Raw genomic sequence first — 6620 nt, 5'->3', positions numbered from 1 at the left:
TTAATATGTTGTCTTACTTTGATTGAATTGCATATATTAAGAATCCTTGCATTCCTGGGATAAACCCCACTCGATCATTGTGTATGATCTCTTTAATGTGCTGTTGGATTCTGTTTGCTTGTATTTGGTTGAGGATTTTTGCACCTGTGTTCATCAGTGACATTGGCCTGTAGTTTTCTTTTTCTGTGACATCTTTGTCTGGTTTTGGTATCAGGGTGATGGTGGCCTTGTAGAATGAGTTTGGGAGTGTTCCTCCCTCTGCTATATTTTGGAAGAGTTTGAGAAGGATCGGTGTTAGCTCTTCTCTAAATGTTTGTGAGAATTAGCCTGTGAAGCCATCTGGTCCTTGGCTTTTGTTTGTTGGAAGATTTTTCATTACAGTTTCAATTTCAGTGCTTGTGATTGGTCTGTTTATATTTTCTATTTCTTCCTGGTTCAGTCTCAGAAGGTTGTGCTTTTCTAAGAATTTGTCCATTTCTTCCAGGTTGTCCATTTTATTGGCATATAGTTGCCTGTAGTAATCTCTCATGATCCTTTGTATTTCTGCAGTGTCAGTTGTTACTTCTCCTTTTTCATTTCTAATTCTGTTGATTTGAGTCTTCTCCCTTTTTTCTTGGTGAGTCTGGCTAATGGTTTATCAATTTTGTTTATCTTCTCAAAGAACCAGCTTTTAGTTTTATTCACCTTTGCTATCATTTCCTTCTTTTCTTTTTCATTTCTTTCTGATCTGATCTTTATGGTTTCTTTCCTTCTGCTAACTTTGGTTGTGTTTTTGCTCTTCTTTCTCTAATTGCTTTAGGTGTAAGGTTAGGTTGTTATTTGAGATGTTTCCTGTTTCTTAAGGTAGGATTGTATTGCCATAAACTTCCCTCTTAGAACTGCTTTTGCTGCATCCCATAGGTTTCGTGTCGTCGTGTTTTCATTGTTATTTTTTTCTAGGTATTTTTTGATTTCCTCTTTGATTTCTTCAGTGGTCACTTGGTTATTTAGTAGTGTATTGTTTAGCCTTTATGTTTTTGTATTTTTTACAGATTTCCCCCTGTAACTGATATCTAGTCTCATAGCGTTGTGGTCAGAAAAGGTACTTGATACAATTTCAATTTTCTTAAATTTACCAGGGCTTGATTTGTGACTCAAGCTATTATCTATCCTGGAGAATGTTCTATGAGCACTTGAGAAGAAAGTGTATTCTGTTGTTTTTGGATGGAATGTCCTATAAATATCAATTAAGTCCATCTTGTTTAATGTGTCATTTAAAGCTTGTGTTTCCTTATTTATTTTCAGCTTGGTTGATCAGTCCATTGATGAAAATAGGGAGTTAAAGTCCCCTACTATGATTGTGTTAATGTCGATTTCCCCTTTTATGGCTGTTATCATTTGCCTTATGTATCGAGGTGCTCCTATGTTGAGTGCATAAATATTTACAATTGTTATATCTTCTTCTTGGATTGATCCCTTGATCATTATGTAGTGTCTTTCTTTGTCTCTTGTAATAGTCTTTATTTTAAACTCCATTTTGTGTGTTATAAGAATTGCTACTCCAGCTTTCTTTTGATTTCCATTTGCATGGAGGATCTTTTTCCAACCCCTCACTTTCAGTCTGTATGTGTCCCTAGGTCTGAAGTGGGTCTCTTGTAGACAGCATATATATGGGTCTTGTTTTTGTATTCATTCAGCCAGTCTATGTCTTTTGGTTGGAGCATTTAATCCATTTACATTTAAGGTAATTATTTTTAATAATGTTATCTATTTTATTTATTTATTTAGGCTGAGTTGGGTCTTCATTGTTGCGCATGGGCTTTCTTTAGTTGCAGCAAGTGGGAGATACTCTTTGTTGTGGTGCACTGGCTTCTCATTGTGGTGGCTTCTTGTGTTGCGGAGCACAGGATCTAGGCATGGGGGCTTCAGTAGTTGCAGCACACAGGCTCAGTATTTGTGGCTCACGGGCTCTAGAGCACAGGCTAAGTATTTGTGGTGCACAGGCTTAGCTGCTCTGCTGCATGTGGGGTCTTCCCGGACCAGGGCTCGACCTGTGTCCCCTGCACTGGTAGGTGATTCTCAACAACTGCACCACCAAGGAAGCCCTAAGTTAATTATTGATATGCATGTTCCTATTACCATTTTCTTAATTGTTTTGGGTTTGTTTTTGGTGTCTTCCCCCAATGGGTGAGGTTGGTTCAGTGGGTTGTGTAAGCTTCCTGGTGGAGGGGACTGGTGCCTGTGTTCTGGTGGTTGAGGCTGGATCTTGTCTTTCTGGTGGCTAGGACTGCGTCTGTTGGTGTGTTTTGGTGTGTCTGAGAACTTAGTATGACTTTAGGCAGCCTCTCTGCTAATGGGTGGGTTTGTGTTCCTGTCTTGCTAGTTGTTTGGCTTGGGGTGTCCAGAACTGGAGCTTGCTGGTCATTACGTGGAGGTGGGTCTCAATGTTGAGTCAGAGATCTCTGGGAGAGCTCTTGCTGATTGATATTATGTGGGGCCAGGAGGTCTCTGGTGGTCCAATGTCCTGAACTCGGCTCTCCCACCTCAGAGGCTCAGGCCTGACACCTGGCTGGAGCACCAAGACCCTTTCAGCCACATGGCTCAGAAGAAAAGGGAGAAGAAAAAGAAAGAACGAAAAAATGAAATTAAATTCAAAAGTTATTAAAATAATAAAAAATATATATTATTAAAATAAAGTAATTTTAAAAAAAGAGAGAAGAGAGCAACCAATCCAATAAACAAACCCACCAATGATAACAAGCACTAAAAACCAAAGTAAGATAAACATAAAAATCAGAAACTAGTCAGTTGCATACAGCAAACCCCAAGTGTATAGCTGCACCCAAAGTCTACCACCTCAGTTTTGGGTTGATTCGTTGTCTATTCAGGTATTCCACAGATGTAGGGTACATCAAACTGATTGTGTGGATTTAATCTGCTGCTTCTGAGGCTGCACTGAGAAATTTCCCTTTCTATTCTTTGTTCGCATAGCTCCTGGGGTCCAGCTTTGGATTTGGCCCTGCCTCTGCATGTAGGTCATCGTCTGGCATCTGTTCTTTGCCCAGACAGGAGGGGGTTAAAGGAGCAGCTGATTAGGGGGCTCTGGCTCACCCAGGCAGGGCAGAGAGGGAGGGGTACAGAATGCAGGGCAAGCTTGCGGTGGCAGAGGCCGGCGTGATGTTGCAACAGCCTGGGGCATGCTGTGTGTTCTCCTGGGGAAGTTGTCCCTGGATCACAGGACCCTGGCAGTGGCGGGCTGCACAGGCTCCCAGGAAGGGAGGTATGGATAGTGCTCTGCTTGCACACAGGTTTTTTGGTGGCTGCAGCAGCAGCATCAGCATTTCATGCCTGTCTCTGGTGTCAGTGCTGATATCCATGGTTTGTACTCCTCCCTGAAGCTCATTCAGGCAGTGCTCTGAATCTCCTGTCCTCGTGCATCCCGAAACAATGGTCTCTTGTTTTTTAGGCAGTTTCAGACTTTTTCCCGGACTCCTCCCAGCTAGCTGTGGCACACTAGCCCCCTTCAGGTTGTGTTCACATAGCCAACCCCAGCCCTCTCCCTGGGGCCTGACCTCTGAAGCCCGAGCCTCAGCTCCTAGCCACTACCTGCCCCAGCGGGTGAGCAGTCAGGTATTCCACAGATGTAGGGTACATCAAACTGATTGTGTGGATTTAATCTGCTGCTTCTGAGGCTGCACTGAGAAATTTCCCTTTCTATTCTTTGTTCGCATAGCTCCTGGGGTCCAGCTTTGGATTTGGCCCTGCCTCTGCATGTAGGTCATCGTCTGGCATCTGTTCTTTGCCCAGACAGGAGGGGGTTAAAGGAGCAGCTGATTAGGGGGCTCTGGCTCACCCAGGCAGGGCAGAGAGGGAGGGGTACAGAATGCAGGGCAAGCTTGCGGTGGCAGAGGCCGGCGTGATGTTGCAACAGCCTGGGGCATGCTGTGTGTTCTCCTGGGGAAGTTGTCCCTGGATCACAGGACCCTGGCAGTGGCGGGCTGCACAGGCTCCCAGGAAGGGAGGTATGGATAGTGCTCTGCTTGCACACAGGTTTTTTGGTGGCTGCAGCAGCAGCATCAGCATTTCATGCCTGTCTCTGGTGTCAGTGCTGATATCCATGGTTTGTACTCCTCCCTGAAGCTCATTCAGGCAGTGCTCTGAATCTCCTGTCCTCGTGCATCCCGAAACAATGGTCTCTTGTTTTTTAGGCAGTTTCAGACTTTTTCCCGGACTCCTCCCAGCTAGCTGTGGCACACTAGCCCCCTTCAGGTTGTGTTCACATAGCCAACCCCAGCCCTCTCCCTGGGGCCTGACCTCTGAAGCCCGAGCCTCAGCTCCTAGCCACTACCTGCCCCAGCGGGTGAGCAGACAAGCCTCTCAGGCTGGTGAGTGCTGGTTGGCACCGATCCTCTTGCGGGAATCTCTCCACTTTGCCCTCTCACCCCTGTTGCTGTACTCTCCTCTGTGGCTCCAAAGCTTCCCACTCACCCACCCCTGTCCCTGTCTCTGCCAGTGAAGGGGCTTGCTAGTGTGTGGAAACTTTTCCTCCTTCACAGCTCCCTCCCAGAATTTCAGGTCCCATCCCTATTCTTTTGTCTCTGTTTTTTCTCTTTTCTTTTGCCCTACCCAGGTACGTGGGGAGTTTCTTACCTTTTGGGAACTCTGAGGTCTTCTGCCAGTGTTCAGTAGGTCTTCTATACGAGTTGCTCCATGTGTAGATGTATTTCTGATGTATTTGTGGGGAGGAAGGTAATCTCCATGTCTTACTTTTCTGCCATCTTGAAGGTCCTCTGACTTTATTTTTGAAGTATGGTTTTTCTGGTTATAGAATTCTAGGTGGGCAGTTCTTTGTTTTTGTAGAATTTTGAATATGTCATCCCACCAACTTCTGGCCTCCACTGTTTCTGATGAAAAGTCAGCTGTTAATCTTATTGAGGCTCCCTTGTCCAGTGAGTCATTTTTCTCTGGCTGCTTTCAACATTTTCTCTTTGTGTTTTGACAGTTTGACCGTGATGTGTCTAGGTGTGAATCTATTGAGTTTATCCTACTCAGGATTACTGAGTTTTTTGGCTATCTAGATGAATGCTTTAAAAATCAAATTTGGGAAGTTTTCAGCTATTATTTCTTTGAGTATTTCTCTCTCTGTCTGTCTGTCTGTCTGTCTGTCTCTCCCTTCTGGGGCTTCTAGTACACGAATATTGGTTTAATTAATGGTATTTCACAGGTCTCTGATGCTCCATTGATTTTTCTTCATTCTTTTTCCTTCTGTTCTTCAAATTGGATAATCTCTTTTTATTGATCTTGAAGTTTGCTGGTTCTTCCTTCTGCCAGTTCAGATTTGTTTTTGAGCCCATCTAGTAAATTTTTCACTTTGGTTATTGTAGTTTTCAACTCCAGACTTTTTATTTGGCTTTTTAAAAAAAAATGTATTTCTTTATTGATGTTCTGTATTTGGTGAGATATCATTGTAATAGTTTCATTTAATTGGCTGCTTGTTTTCCAATGTACAGACTACATTTTCCTGTTTCTTTGCATTTCTGGTAATAAAAAAATCTGAACATTTTAGATAATATATTGAAGCAAGTCTGGATTTTGATCCTCCCAAGGGGTTATTGTTTTTGCTATTTTGTTTGTTTAGTGGTTTGCCTGGACTAACACAGTCTGTTCAGTGTGTGGCCACTGAAGTCTCTGATCAGATTTTTTAAGTTTTTAATTATTGTTTTTATGCTAAAGCCAGGCTTCCTAGCAGTCACTTCTGGTTCAGCATAGCTGGGTGGTTACCCAATGCTTGTAAGTTTACCTTAAACATCTGAGCCAGCAAGGCTTCCATCCATTGCCAAGGGATCTGTATGGGTTGATGCACACATTCAAAGTTCAGATGGTTCATAATTCTACCTTAGCTTTCACTTTCTGCTGGCACAGGTCCTCATGCTCATTTAGGGGCCCCTGGGACCAACTTTGGTCTTTCCTGAGTGTGCATACAGCCTTCTACATGCACACTATTTTCCAGATTCCCAGGAATATGTTGGATCTTTTCATAGCTCCCATGGCTATCTTGTTTCTCCAGATATCCCTTAAAAATTTTTGGCTAGTCTCTGCTTATCCCAACCAGTACTGTAGCCTTAGGCATATGTAATATTGGCCTTCCCAATTGTTTGTCACTAATTGCTTTTGTTTTTGACAATACCCTAAGGTGTGGGATTTTTCTGGGGAGCTTCATATATGATCAGCCCCCTCCATCACATTGAGGCTTCTGGTCTTCATGGTTACTGTTCCATGGACCTAAGGGTGGGGTGGGGTGGGAATAGCTCCAAATTAAAATGCTACAGACCCCACTGTTCTTACTGAGGTTCAGTTCTTTTTCCTGAATTTTTGATTTGTTGTATGCTTTTCAATTTGTTGTATGCCTTTGGTCAATTTCTAGAGTTCTGAAATTGTTGCTTTTGATAGTTTTGCCAGTTTCATCAGTGCTTTTTCAGGGCAGATTTGCCAAGGTTCTTACTCCACCATTCTGGAAGTGCCCAGCTCTCTCAGCACCTCTGTTTGGCACTTGGAACTAACACTAATTATAAAAAAACTCTAGCCACAAAACTAAGTATGTTACTGGTTGAGATGATAGAAAAATAATTGCAAGCAAATAA

The sequence above is a fragment of the Neophocaena asiaeorientalis genome, unplaced genomic scaffold (genome assembly GCF_003031525.2).
Source record: "Neophocaena asiaeorientalis asiaeorientalis breed wild unplaced genomic scaffold, Neophocaena_asiaeorientalis_V1.1 scaffold430, whole genome shotgun sequence".
NCBI lineage: Eukaryota > Metazoa > Chordata > Mammalia > Artiodactyla > Phocoenidae > Neophocaena > Neophocaena asiaeorientalis.
Note: the sequence above shows the minus strand (reverse complement) of the source record.